This window comes from Dipteris shenzhenensis, chromosome 12, assembly GCF_047967505.1.
Source record: "Dipteris shenzhenensis isolate YYH24624 ecotype China chromosome 12, Dip_SZ_1.0, whole genome shotgun sequence".
NCBI classification, from domain to species: Eukaryota; Viridiplantae; Streptophyta; class Polypodiopsida; order Gleicheniales; family Dipteridaceae; genus Dipteris; species Dipteris shenzhenensis.
In genome coordinates, this window is record NC_141607.1 from 12,050,349 (window position 1) to 12,065,820 (window position 15,472).

The following is a 15,472-nucleotide window of genomic DNA, read 5'->3' on the forward strand; positions in this document are numbered from 1 at the left end:
TTTTTATGAATTCTATACAATTGCTAGGAAAATCTATATAATTTAGTTAATGTGTAAGTAGATTTTAATTTGCTCGTCCATCCTCATAAGAAGATGAGTAACAAGCTTCTAGTTGGTGTGTTGGATATTCCGAGCAGGAAAGTGCATGGAATCCTGCTCATGGCCGCCATCGACCGCCGCTAAGTAGCAGGAGCAGAGCGTCCTCCTGGCCCATTCCCTTACATGTACATAAAGGTCCTCGAGGAATGGCTAGTGGTCAGCCATTTCAGGTCAGAAAAGACGACGTGGCACTTTCTTTCCTGGAAAGGCTGCGGGGCCCATTCGCCTATACATGAAGGCAACATAAGAACTCCGTGGACTTCAGACATCATTAGAAAAAAAAAAAGAAAAAGAACTGGACTGCAGACATCATTAGATATGCATCATTCATAAGAAGGGCTTCATTCTGGACTTCGACATCATTTCATTTGATGGCAACACGAGAAGACACTGCTGCTTCATCCATTCCCCTCGTTCAGAAGGGGCACAGAAAAGTTCGAAATATTTGCGTCCCGGCTCACGTCGATCATGGCAAGACCACCGTCGCAGATCATTTGATTGCCTCTGGAGGAGGTGGGGTTCTCCACCCAAAGCAAGCCGGTAAGCTTCGGTACCTCGATTACAGAGACGACGAACAGCTGCGTGCCATCACAATGAAAAGCTCCTCCATAGCCTTGAATTTCCGAGGCCACGTCATCAACCTTATCGACTCGCCACGGCATGTTGATTTCTGCAGCGAAGTGTCCACTGCTGCGCGATTTAGTGATGGAGCACTGGTACTTGTTGATGCGTGTGAAGGTGTGCACATTCAGACTCATGCTCTCCTGCGACAAGCATGGATGGAAAAAGTTACTCCTTGCCTCGTTTTGAACAAAATAGATCGGCTCATCTTAGAACTAAAGTTGAGTCCTGCGGAGGCCTATTCCCGACTGCAGGTTGGTTTTTACAATGACCTGTCTAGCAGCCCTGAATCATTCGTGTAGTAGCATTGTGTTGTCTAAACTTACTCATTTAAAGCCATTCAGGGAATTCTCATGGAGGTGAATAACATAATCAACGCATTTCGCCCCGAGAAGTATCTATCAGATGTGGACACAATCCTTGCCGGCACAACTGTTCCAATGGTGTCAGATGAACAAGGCCCAGAAAATGGGACGTGTTAAGTTCAAGTGAACGTCCATACACATCATTTGTGGGCTCAGATTTAGGCATAACAATTCAAGAAGAAGATGAGGAAGATGCTTTTGCGCCAGAGCGAGGTAATGTAGTATATACATGAACATTGGATGGTTGGGGATTTCGGATTGACCAGTTTGCTGCTCTGTACGCTGCAAAGCTCGGTGCAAGTCAAAATGCTTTGAGAAAGGCTTTGTGGGGTGACTATTACTATATTCCAAAGACCAAGAAAATCGTGGGTAAGAAGGCTGTGGGTGGGAAAGGAAAGCTAATGTTTGTCGAATTTATTTTGGAACCTTTGTTGCAAGTCTATGATGCAGCGTTGCAAGGCAAGGGGGGTCGAGAAATGCTAAATAGGATCATAAAGTCTATGAATTTGACAGTCCCAACTCGTGATCTGCAGCACAAAGATTCAAAGGTAGTTCTTCAAGCAATAATGAGCCGGTGGCTTCCGCTAGGGGATGCAATTTTCTCAATGGTTATTGAGTGCTTGCCAGATCCTGTCTCGGCACAACATGTACGGATTAACCTGTTCTTTCCAGAGAGTTACATGACAGTAGGACTGACCGCAGAGGTTACGATGCAGCTTGAAAAAACCAGAAATGCTGTGAAGGTCTGTGATCACCGTGTTGATGCTCCATGTGTTGTTTTTGTGTCGAAAATGTCTGCAGTTCCTATTGAATCACTGCCGCGACGAGGGTCTGATGGAGAGCTGGTAGAAAACCTTGAGGAAATAAACAATTTGGGAGATGGTCATGGAGAATGCTTCCTTGCATTTGCAAAGAGTCTTTCCTGGTATATTGTATGCTGGGCAGAAAGTGCTTGTTCTATCTCCACTTTATGACCCAACGCAAGGGCAACGAGAAAAGAAACATATACAGGAAGCAGTTATCCAAGGACTCTACATGATGATGTGGGAAGAGGTTTAGAACCCAAAAAGTCTGTGTTGGCCGGCAATCTTGTTGCAATCAGGGGTTTGGGACAGCATATTTTGAAAACAGGTACACTTTCTACAACCCCATACTGTTGGCCTTTTAGAAGCATGACTTATCAGGCTGCCCCTATTGTGCGTGTAGCTATTGAGCCATCAGATCCTGCAGACATGGGAGCTTTAGCAAGAGGTTTACGTCTATTGAATCGGGCTGATCCTTTTGTTGAGGTTAGTGTTTCTGCTACGGGTGAGCATGTGATTGCTGCTGCTGGTGAAGTACATTTGGAAAGGTGCATTAAGAATTTAAAGGAACGTTTCACAAGAGTAGAGCTGGAAGTTTCTGCACCACTTGTGGCCTTCAGGGAAACAATTGAAATGGAAGGGATAACTCCTGTAGAAACATCAAAAAATGCTTCATCTTCAGAGGTTGTGGAGAAGACTACTGCCAATGGAAGATGTACCATCCGAGTGCATGTCAGTAGACTGCCTCCAGCTTTGACAGCAGTGCTTGATGAGAGTGCAGAATTTTTACAAAGAGTTATAGAAGGGAATACTGCAAATCCTTATTTGAGGAATGCCAGCCAAATCAATCAAAGATCTATAAAAGAGGAGGGAGACTCTCAAGACCCTCTGGCAGTGCTAAGGAATCGCTTAATTGCTGCAGCACAGAGTGGCAATGTGAGTGGGAGTCATGGAAGTGAGAAGCGTAAGAATGGAGTCAATGCAGAAACATGGCTAAACAGATTAGAAAGGATCTGGTCATTAGGGCCCAGGCAGGTGGGGCCCAATTTACTACTCACGCCAGCTTCAAGCGCTTCAAGAAATTCACAAGAGATTGGTGACCATCTTGACGGGACATCTGTGATAAGCAATTCAAATGTGGAAGCTGTGGTAATTAAGGGAGCTCCCCGTGTATCTGAAAGACTTGGCCTTGTTAATGGTTGGACGGAAGGCGAACCATCTGGTTGCTCGTGGCACAGTAGTGTGCCTGCTTTGTTGACAGAAGCAGAGACCCTTGAAAGCTGCATAGTATCAGGGTTTCAGTTGGCTACTGCAGCGGGACCCCTTTGCGACGAACCTATGTGGGGTTTGGCATTCATGGTGGAAGCTGTAGTAGCAGCAAGAGAAAAGCCTGTAAGTGAGAGTGATGATTTGGCAGCAGCAGGTGAAGATGGGATTGGGAATATAAATAGTGAACAATATGGCCCTTTCTCTGGTCAGGTAATGACAGCAGTCAAGGATGCATGCCGTTCTGCGGTGTTGGCCAAAAGACCCAGACTGGTGGAAGCGATGTACTTTTGTGAAGTCAGTACACCCACGGAATTCTTGGGTCAGATGTATGGAGTGCTGGGGAAGAGACGTGCACGTGTTCTTAAAGAAGAAATGCGAGAGGGCTCTGCTATGTTTACAGTACATGCATACACGCCTGTTGCTGAGAGCTTTGGCTTCACTGATGAGATGAGAAGGAAGACCTCTGGTGCAGCCAGTCCTCAACTTGTTCTTAGCCATTGGGAGGCACTTCCACAGGATCCATTCTTTGTGCCTTGAACTGAGGAGGAGCTGGAAGAATATGGTGATGGGTCTAGTGTACCGCCCAACACAGCAAGGAAGCTTATCGATGCTGTAAGGCGCAGGAAGGGTTTACCTGTAGAGGAAAAGGTAGTGCAGCATGCTACAAAACAGAGAACTTTAGCATGTAAGTCTAGGGACATTTTTCAAACTGATTTTTTCCATTCCAAGCATTGTTTTTCCCATCCATGTTAGGCATCTTTATTGCTCGCCCTATGAGTCCTGATGGTGCACAATTTTCCAATTTGCTTCAAGATACAATAGTCCATTCTGCTTCAAGGTGTGCTGATTCCATCCCTTTGTGCTCAAAGTCATTACATCTGAGGAAGTTCATTTTAATGAGTTTCTCTTTTGGCAATGCTTTTGCTTGCCTTCACATATCAAGTTGCCAATCTTGTCTGGCTCATTGTCCTCCTTCCCTTGTGCCATCATTGCCTTCTGCCATATAAGCACTCCGTCCTCCCTCATTTTCAAAGCTACTTCAACTTCTGAAAATTCTTGTAGTCATCAAATTCAATGTCTCGGGATAATGAGTATTCATCTCCTCAAATTTGCAGCTCCTTCATTAAGTAGGCATTTCATTGTAGACCTCTTAAAGCTATCTGTCTCCCCACATTCATAGCCCTATCCCTAATCATGGTTGGGAGGTGTCCATGTCTGCCTTTGCTTCCGTTGTCTATGATTGTGACTCTTTTTCATAGGCCTTCACTCTAGAAATAGCAATTGTACCAAACAATCTGCCCTGAAATGACTCCTGCATTAACTGGCTTGAATTGGGTGAAGTCTGTTTTTGTGGATGGTAGTACCAATTTGGGCATCGCCCATGCTTGTAAGAATTGCCCGCATGCTCTAGGAACAAAAAAAAAAAGAACTGCCCACAATCAACCATTTCGTGGTTGATGAGGACTTAACGATCACACACGCATATAAAGGAGAAAGAATCTTGGCATGTCTTGATGCTAACGATGTTGATAAGCTTCCTAAAAAGAAAGCCCATAGAGCTATTGCAATTTGGTAGCTGGTCAAAATTCCTCTATAATGTTATTCATTGGGCGGCTACTCGAGCCCTCTTAGATGTTGGTTGGCTTTCCTTTCACCCACTTCTTTTTGCTCTCAATTATCTATAGTAGTATGCATTGTCTTGGCTGTGCTATCTTTTGAGCGTTTGGTCTGGCATTTTTCTTCCCCTCATTCTCTAATGTTCAAAAGTCACAAATCTGCTAAAAAACCACTATGGGAAGGGTGGAAGCATGAGGTATTATTGATACAAATAGCTCTTTCCCATTATATGCATGCCTTAATGCCCAATCACTCCAACTTATCTAAATATCAATCGATTTGCACTCTTAGTCTCACTGGATGACAGCTAAACCTTTAGTATATTCACATTCAACAATGTAAAGTGCTATGTAATGAAAATGCATATTTTATCAATGCAAAATGCTAGGTAATGAAAATGCATATTATATCAATGGAGAGTGCTATGTGTTGGTAGGCAATGTGCAATCTATCCAAGGAAGGGCACATTCCTTGGTCTTATAATTTTTGGAGTCAAAGCATGCCAACTCTCCCCCCACACAAATGTGTGGTTATGCGAGAAGTTTTATGTGCTATGTGCTAAATGTGATAAGTGTTATGTGCCATGTGCTAAATGAAACATGAATCCAATGTGCAATGTACTAAATCTAATGTGAAATATACCCAAGGGCACACTCGTTGGTCTTATCATGTTTGTAGAGGAACCGTGCCAAGTCTTTCCCCATTGAATGTGGTGTTGTGCAATAAGTGCAAAGTGCTATTTAATGAAAATGCATATCTATCAATACAAAGTGCTATGCGTTGAGAGTGCAATATGCAATGTGTGGTGCAATGTACCCAAGGAGGGAACATTCCTTGGTCTTATAATTCTTGAGAGAAAGCGTGCCACTAAAGATTTTAAAGAAGATCCAAACAAGCGATGCTTGTGATTGGAAATTAAGATTATGCATGGTAGTCTACTTTTTGGCACTACCCCAAGCCCCCATCTGTGGGAATTACTAGAATATCTATAATAGAAACCCATTTTTGTGTTTAGAAAAGGACATTCAAGACCATTTACAAACAAGGAATAGTCATCATGACAAGCAACCTCAATGCTACAACAAATTTTGAACAAGACCCCATAACAATCGATGGCAAGAATCCACTTTGAATGGAGGATCAACGTCAATACTAGAACAAATTTTTAACAAGCCTCCATAACAATCAAAGGCAAGAATCCACTTTGAATAGAGGAGATCAACTTGTGTCTCAAAAGATAAGGGAGACATCACAAATTATGCTCATCTCCTACAAACATGCAATGATGCTAATCTTTTTGGAATACATGAGCTTTCACATGTATGACTCCAAAGGGGTTAACTCACATGCGAAGGGGTTAACATGTATGACTCCAAAAGGGTTAGCTCACATGCAACCATGTGATAACGGAATTCAATATTGACATTAAGAATTGGAATCTAATGGTTGTAAAATATTTCTCTCAATAGATAGGGTGACATGAGACAAGAGAGGATTACCAAAAAGCAAGCAAGAAAAAGAGAGCGAGCCAAAAAACGTGAGTGATACAAAACAATAATAGATTGACAAATCTCCTATTTGAGTAAAAAAACAATCTAATTTCTTCAAATTTCCATATGTTTCGCCAATGTAGAAGTTCAAATATCCATATAAATTCAAAGCCACTAATAATATATTCACATCACCCATAAGAGAGTCAATTTATGTTATTGTTTGCTAGTATCAAAGACAAACCCTACCATAAGCAAAGTTCTCTCTCTGTCTCTCTCTCTCTCTCTCTCTCTCTCTCTCTCTCTCTCACACACACACACAAACACGCACACACACACGCGTGCACCTCACGTGCACACACACACACACATACACTAGGACTCCTTAAATGGAATAGAGCTCATTTTATTCATGTGTAAATTCTTGGTTTTTGCAACTCTATTCACTCTTAGAACAAAACCCATGTTTTTTTGTAATTGCAAAGACATAGCTCCCTAATGACTCACTCTTACATCCTGCCAATCCATTGACCAAATCTACAAAGTAGGTACCTCCCTTTCCTTGAGCATTACCAAGACAAAAACCATGACCATCAAGACATATTTCAACAAGGTTCATTTGCATTTGAGGGAAATGATTTGCATGTAGTTTGTCGAATAGAATGGGGAGGGTGTAAAACAAAAGCAACTCACAAAAGAATAAGCAATAAGTCCATACAAGAAGAATTACCAAAGGAGTGGCAAACCAATAAATATAGTTCCCATATTCAAAGGAGGAGACTATGTAGATGTAAGAAGTTAGAAAACAGTCATGGCGAGCAGTCTGATGACCATTCACAATACTAGAATAAAAGATCAATAGTTGAGCATACAGTCTTGGCATCAATTTACCATCACACAAGCCAAATCATTCCACAATTAATGCCATGGTCACAATAAGAGCAATAGTAGCAAAAGAGATAGGGAACAACACACTTTATTTTTTCTTTATAAACTTGAAAAAGGAATTCAATATGGTATCCAAAGAGAATTCGTAGACAAACCAACATGGTATCCATCTAGAGCCACATTAAGAACATTTCGGTTAAGTTAGACGATAAATGGATCAAATTCACATAAAATGGATGTTTGTGTGTTGCTATTAGGATGCCCCCTCTCTCATCCTTGTTTGGCTTATTTATTAACAATGTAGATGAATGGTTGAAGGCATCCCAAATATGCATAGTGGAGTAGGGGCTCATATCATAGGTTACAATTTGTTGCTCTATGTAGATCATGTGGTTCTATTTGCGTGAGATGAAAGTGTCTTGCATAAGAGTTCCATCTTTTCAAGTGAGCATTACCAAGACAGGAGTCGGATTGCATGTAGACTAGACTAAACAACAAAAGAACAGCAGAGAACTCGTGAATTTGCAAAAACAAATATTTTGTATTATGCTTCAGTAGAGATAAACAACAACTCAACCTCAAAATGGGTTGTTACAGGACTTTTATAGCTGTCCAAATCCCTTCTGACTGTTATAAGTCTGTATTCAATTATATCTTTTAGTAACAGCCCTTGTTACAAAACATTATACTATTGCATTAGCCCACTACTTATCAGTTACAGACAGTGGTATCCACTACATGCTTAGTAACTGCCTTGTGCCATGGGACTGACTTATCCTAACCTATGCTGGCCCTAGGTTATTGGCCACGTAGGTGGAGACTAAGTCTTCAACACCTGGCACTTCCGGTGGAGAGACTTTTTCTCAAAAAGTTGGAGACTCGAACCCTTTACTGGAAATAATCCTTCAGGTTAAGCTTGAAATTGTGTGTCATTGCCAGGTCAATTTCGGTACTTTGAGTGACAATAGGGTCAGCTGTGGGCTGGCCTTGCTCTGTATCACATTGCTCTCCATCTGTATTTCCTGCTGCTTCTGTGGTCTTAGTTGGACAAGCACACCATGATTGAGTTGGGCTATGCAGAGCATCGACATTTGCAAATAATATAGGCATCTTTATTTCTACTTGGGCATACTGGTTAACCTCTTCTACATGCATTGTAGGAGATTCTGAGGTGTTAGCAGGTTCTTCTTCTAGTATGGAAAAATTCTGCTCAAATGGCATTTGTCTTTGAGTTCGTGCCTTTACTCTTGCCCTGAGATCATTGAGCTCATGTGCCATAGCCTCATATGCGTAAGCAGCTGAAGAAATGCTTGATATGGGCATGTAGCAATTATTGCAAAAATCTTGCTTTTAAGATTGGTCCATGCTTCCTGTGAAGTTCTGCTTAGCTGATTCTTCATTTCAATGATATCTGATGTTGTCATAAACACACCGTCGACTTCTGCTGCCATTTCCCTGAGTTGGACTTCAACATTTTCAAGCACACAGATGCAGTCTTTGAGGAGTGTATTCTCAATGTGTGATTCTCTCTGATCAGCACCCATTTTGTCAAGTTGAATAAAAAACTGATCCTTCATTTCTTGCAGTAGCCATGCTTTGATAGTGGGCATGCATTCTTGTTGTACTTTGACCTACCCTGTCAATTTTGCTATGTATCTATTTTGTTGTTCCTTGGAGTTGTTGTACTCTTTAGCCATCTCGGCAATCTCTGCATGTGCATTAGCTAGCTCTTGCTCAAGTTCTATTTGTTTGAGAAGTAAACTATTTATTGCCTCTTTTTCTCTTTGTAACTCCTGTACTTGCTTTTGCAATTCCCGATTCTTTTTTTTTTGCTGATCATAGTAGTCTTTCAATGTGATTAAGGCATGGTCTACCTCCATTGTTGACACCTCCTCATGTGTTCTCTTTGCTAGTGCACCTGATAGCGGGGTCTCCAAAAGAACAGTGAGTCTGCATAGTGGTGAGAAACCACCTATCGAGCTATGTGGAGGAGAATTGAGTAGGATCCTTGGGAGGTCATCTTCAGGCTGCACCCATGTCTATTTTGCTACTGTGTTTGCTCTTGGATTTAGCTTAATCTTCCTTGTTGCTGGCTTTTGTGATTTGATTGGGAGCTTTGCTTCTTTGGCAATGGGAGTATCCCATAACGATTCTGCAAGTGATGCTCCATACACCGCTTGCATGCTCTCTTCATGCGAATAGCTGGTTGCCTCCAAATCTTGTACCAAGGCATCTTTTACTGGATCCAAGCTATACCTGCCCTCTTGCTTTGTATCTGGGCTATGTCGCATTTTCGTCCTTTGCTCCCGATATTGGATACTCACATGAGGCGTCTCAGTCGAACCATGTGCTGCTGCAAATTCGAATAGAGCGGTGATGATGGGAAAAATCTTCGAGTGTGCATTTGTTGACGTTAAGTCCTTTTACACACTCTCGCTCATGACCCTTGAATGCAGGATATGAGCCCAATTGATTTTGGTCCCCTTTTCGATTGCTCTGAACAAGGCATATGAGTCGCCGCTCATGGTATTGGTTTTGACCAACAATTGCATTCTTTCCAAATACCAGATTAACTGCTGCCTTCTCCCGCTATCTTGCACATTATTGACAACAAAATACTTTTTGGCCGTCTCAGGCAGACCGAACTCTTGCTACATCTCTTGATCAATATCTTTTTGATATGTTACCTCCTCCCTTATCAATGGTTATTGAAAGACTTCAGCAACAATGACTTCGGGGGTAACCATCAAGGTATTTGTCAACTTACCTCCCATTTTTTTTAAATGCTCATACATTGGGTAAGGATTTACAAGCTGCCCAGGGTAGAGTCGCATAGTTTAGCAAGCCGATCTTCTTTAGTCACTTTTGGTTCTTCTGCACGCCGAGAGATACTTTGAATCTGGGGAACGTAGTTGTAATTATGTGGTTCTTCAGTGCTGGTTGTGGCATCTCATAGTCGCTCTCTGCTTTCGCCATGACGTTTTTCTCTACAGCAGCGCTCTGGCATGGGCGGTCCTCGGCTTCTTCCTGGGAGCCATGTCCGAGTTGAGGAGGGTGGTAGCAATGAGGAGGTCGAGGGATGGCTATCAACCTAAGCATCAACCTTGGGTTACTACCTTAAGAAATTTTTTTATTTCTTAAAATGAAGCCACTTGATAAACAATCATGCTAGGTAGTGGACACAAATGCGTAGAGCTTGCAATTTTGATCATTTCACATTTTTACAGAAGAGCGATCCGAGCTAACCATAAAAAGTTATGGCTTGAGAAGAGTTTAGGGTTTAACCCTAAACCTACACCCATTTCCTATAAAAACGCACTCCACCCCCTCATTATTTATCTTTCACATCTTGCCTCCATCCTCTTTCCCATTCTGAGCCCTATGCAAGACACTCCTCCCTCTCCATCGACCACCACCCTACTCCCATCCTCACACAGTGAGTTACTTCGAGCCCATCTCATAGCGATAACCTAGCCATCCACCCGCTGTCCACTCGTCCTCAACAATCCCGTTACATCGAGAAAGACTTGGAGAGTGTTCAAGTGACCATCTCTTCCTCCCTTTGGATTTCCATCAAAGTAATCCGTCCATCAAGTTTTTTCCCCCTCCCCCTCCACCCCCCCTTCCACCACCACCCCCTCCCCCTCCACCATTCCGCCCTCCACCATCATCCCCTCACCCCCCACCCTCTCCACCCCTCCCCCTTCACCATCCCCTCCATTCCCCCCCCCTTCCCCCCCCCGCCGGCCCCCCCTCCATCTCTACCACCACCCCTCCCCCCCCCCCTCCTCTATCTCCACCCCCCCCCCCCCTCTCCACCCTCCCCCCCCCCCTTTCCCCACCCTCCCTCCACCCCCTCACCACCCCCCCTCCATTCCAAGCCTCCTCTTCCCCCCCCTCCCTCTTCTCTCTCTCTCTCTCTCTCTCTCTCTCTCTCTCTCTCTCTCTCTCTCTCTCTCTCTCTCTCTACCCCCCTTCTCTCTTCTACCTCTCTCTCTCTCTCTACCCCCCTCTCTCTCTTTTCTCTCTTTCTCTCTCTACCCCTCTCTCTCTCTCTCTCTCTCTCTCTCTCCCCCCCCCACATCTCACCCCCCGCTCGCACTTCCCTCCCTAAAACTAAGGGCTTAAAGCCCTACTACTCTAAGGGCTTGTAAGCCCTTGCCATAAGGCAAGGCAGCCCACGCAGCGATCGCCCGCGGTGACATAGCTCAGCCTAAACGACGATGCCTGCCACGTGGCGATGCTTGCCCCACCTCCTTTAACTATTTTGGAGCCTTGCAACCCGCCTCTTTTCGCGCCTGCAGAGCCACCAGGCGCCCGCCCCCTTTACCTCCTCCAGGCCTCCAGGCCTTCAAAGTCTGATAGCCCCCTCCTCCGTTCGTGCCGCCCCCCCTGCATTTCCAATTCCCCCAACCCTCCATTCGCAACCCTCCCACTCCCCTTCTGCATTTACAAACCCCCCCCCCCATACATTTTTTTTAATTAATTAAAAAAATAAAAACCCTAACCTAACCTAACTATCCAACTAACTCTAGTTAGGTTAGTGTTCATCTAGGTTAGACTTAACCTAGGTTAGATTAGATTTACTAGTTTAACTCTAGGCTAGTTCGTTGCAGTTAGGTTAGTTTAACTTCTAGTTAGTTAGACTAACTAGATAGTTAGGTTAGCTAAACTAACCTTGGTTAGTTTATCTAACTATAATCGTTTGACTACACTTAGATTAGGTCAAATTAATCTAGGTTAGGGTAACTCACAATTAGAATAATTGGACAGGTTAGTTAGACTAAATAGAAGTACCTCAGTTACTCACCCTCAGTTAGACTTAAAGTCCATTCACACTAAACCTTAAGACCAATGCCCCCCCCCAAAAAAGGCAAAATTTACCCCTATTTGAACACTTCGTATCGCGCCCGTTTGGGACCCAAACTGAACCAAGATTTCAAACACGGGAAAACCATGCTACGGGGAATTTTTCCATCCCATTGCACACCATTTTGGCATCCCTAGCACTCACTCATTCGCGCCCCCGTGTGGGCCTCGTTTCGCACTAATTCGCTTATATCTTTACACTGTGACCTCCGATTGACGATCTATCTGCACCGGCACATTTCCCCTTACACGTGGGACAATCTTAGGCACATTATTAACATGACGATACCTACAACACTAACACCACTCTAACCCTCCAAACAAAATTACATCAATACCCGCACTTGAGACAGAGACACCCTTTGCAACTCTCGCCCAATCTGCATGCAGCTATGCTTCGACCAAAGCTCCAACTTCAACGCTCACCAAATCCACATACGACTCCACTACAACCACTGCCTCTGACAATCCTCTACCCCAATTCCCCCCCTGAAATTCAAGAAATCCCTTTAACTCCTCCACGCCACAACATGGCTGGATGCCATCACGACAATGATGGGGATATTGACCTCGATGTAGAGGCTGACAATTTCTTTAATCATAGAAAGAATAACAATCAAGGCGGGTGCCCCCTGGGAAAACTAGAACTTCCCAAATATAATGGTAGGGGAGATCTAGCCCGATTCCTCTAGCATTTTGATGCCGCATGCCGAGCGGGTGGAGATCAATCCAATGAAACCAAGGTGGCCTGGTTTCCCATGGCCTTAATTGATGAAGCATCTGAATAGTACCTAGACCTTCTAGTGGAAGAGCAAGCCACATGGGGCCTACTTCAAATAGAATTCAAAAGGATCTTTCAAATGGAGAGGCTACAAGATGATCCCGCTCTCCAACTAAGCAAGATCGAACAAGGCCGTCGAGAAGATGTACGCACGTACTTGGACAAGATGAAAATATTAATTGCCAAATGTGACCCATGCCCCAATGCAAAGTACCTCACGGCCTGGTTCATTGTGGGACTAAGAAAATCTAGAAGGATGAGAGTGCTCTCAATGGAAGCAAGAACGAAAGAGGGAGAGAGAGAAACAGAGAGCCACACAAGTTTTGGTGGGTGCAAAACACCCTAATCTTCTTTTTCATTCATTTATATATGTGTTTGACTATTGTACATAACCAGGGTAAAGGCACAGTGACCTTTAACCCCCACAACCTCCCACTTAAAGGACAATATGTCTTTAAGGGAGAACAACCAGTGAACATAATATCCAATGCCCATCCATACACAACAATAATCAAACTGTTGACTAGGTAGACTCTTCGTCAGCATATCTATAGGGTTATCATCTGTATGAACAGGTAGACTCTTCGTCAGAATATCTGTAGGGTTATCATCTGTAGGGGGTAAAGGCACAGTGACCTTTAACCCCCACAACCTCCCACTTAAAGGACAATATGTCTTTAAGGGAGAACAACCAGTGAACATACTATCCAATGCCCATCAATACACGACAATACTCAAACCACTGACTAGGTAGACTCTTCGTCAGCATATCTGTAGGGTTATCATCTATATGAACCTTGACAAGCTCTATGTGCTTGTCCTCAAGTACCTCCCTGATGAAATGGTACCTAACCTCAATGTGTTTGGTCTTTGCATAAAAGACTGGATTTCATGCTAGCCGAATAGCACTCATGGAATCACTATGCAATGTTGGTACACCTGTATGAATCCCCAAATCTCCCACTAGCCGATCAAGCCATATAGCCTCCTTGCAACCCTCTGTGGGTGCAACATACTTAGCCTCTGTGGTAGACAAAACAATGCACTTCTATGTGCAAGACATCCACGACACTGCACCACCTGCAAATGTAAACACATAACCAGAAGTGGATCTTCTACTATCCACATGCCCTGCATAGTCTGAATCTATGTACCCAAGTACACGCATGTCTCCTCTACCAAAGCAGATGCACATCTCCTTGGTACCCTTCATGTACCTCATGATGCACTTAACTGCCTCCCAATGCCTCTTTCCTAGATTAGCCATATACCGGCTAACAACTCCCACTACAAATGCAATGTCTGGTCTAGTAGCTATCATAGCATACATAAGACTCCCAACTGCTGATGCATAAGGAACCTTGGCCATCATGGCCCTCTCCTCATCTAATTTGGGACTATTTGTATGACTCTGTTTCACATATGGAGGCAATGGAGAACTCACTGCCTTCCCCCTCTCCATATTGAAACACTGCAATACTTTTGTAACATACTCCTTCTGTGAAAGCCAAAGGATCTTCCTACTCCGATCACACGTGATGCGCATACCAAGAATATGACCTACAAGTCCTAAATCCTTCATATCAAAGGCCTCATGCAACTTGGCCTTTAATGCATCTAGCTCATAAGTATTCTTGCTAGCCAATAGCATATCATCCACATATAGTGCTAGGATTATCAGGCTATTATCCTTAGCCCTTTTAGTGTAGAGGCAGTGATCAATTTCACTCCTAAAACCCTAGGACCGAATGAAAGCATCAAACTTCTGATACCATTCTCTAGGCACTTGCTTAAGACCATAGAGACTCTTATTCAGCTTGCAAACTAAATGCTCTTTGCCCTTTTCTTCAAAGCCTTCCAGTTGTGCCACGTAAATTTCCTCATGCAGATCCCCATGCAAGAAAGCTGTCTTGACATCCATCTGCATAAGCTCCATATCCTCTGCTGCCACTAGTCCAAGCATGCATCTAAGTGTGGTCATCTTCACAACTGGAGATAATATCTTATCAAAGTCCACACCCTTCTCTTGCTTGAACCTTTAGCAACCAAACGGGCCTTGTACCTAGGCACATCATCACCTGTGACCTTCATCTTGTAGACCCATTTACATGGCAATGCTTTCTTTCCATGTGGCAAAGAAACCAAGTCCCAAGTCTTATTCTTCATAAGTGAACTCATCTCTGATTGCATAGCATACTCCCACTTTTGTTGATCATCGCGCATCATAGCCTCTCTGTAGCAAGAAGGCTCCCCGCAATCAGTAAGCATCACATAGTCTACCCCTGGAACAAACCTATCAGGCGGTCTAGACACTCTAGATGATCTTCTCAAGGGCATTTCAGCTTGCTGTCCCACCTGCATATCAGCCACATTTGGCTCATCATTTCCACTAATAGATGATGCATCATCTACCCTTGATTGTATACATGTGGAAGTACTTGGTGGTACCATTTCTTGCACATTTGGTGCATGGACAACTTGTTGTCTATCAACATATGCAGGTGGATTCACATCCTGGAAAGTGATTCTCCTCATTTCCACATCCCTCATCATGGCTATGTATGATCTTCTTTGCTTTTGGATCTGAGAGACGATAGCCCATCTCTCCACTTTCACCATAACCCAGAAAGATACATTTCCTAGACTTAGGATCTAGCTTCTTTCGAAGCT

The 15,472-nt window shown here is 43.6% G+C and overlaps 1 pseudogene; it reads left to right on the forward strand.

Annotated features, from left to right (window-relative positions):
* The first annotated feature begins 470 nt into the window (after nucleotides 1-470).
* On the forward strand, nucleotides 471-3,920 carry LOC147895827 (uncharacterized; annotated as a pseudogene).
* The last annotated feature ends 11,552 nt before the right edge of the window (nucleotides 3,921-15,472 follow it).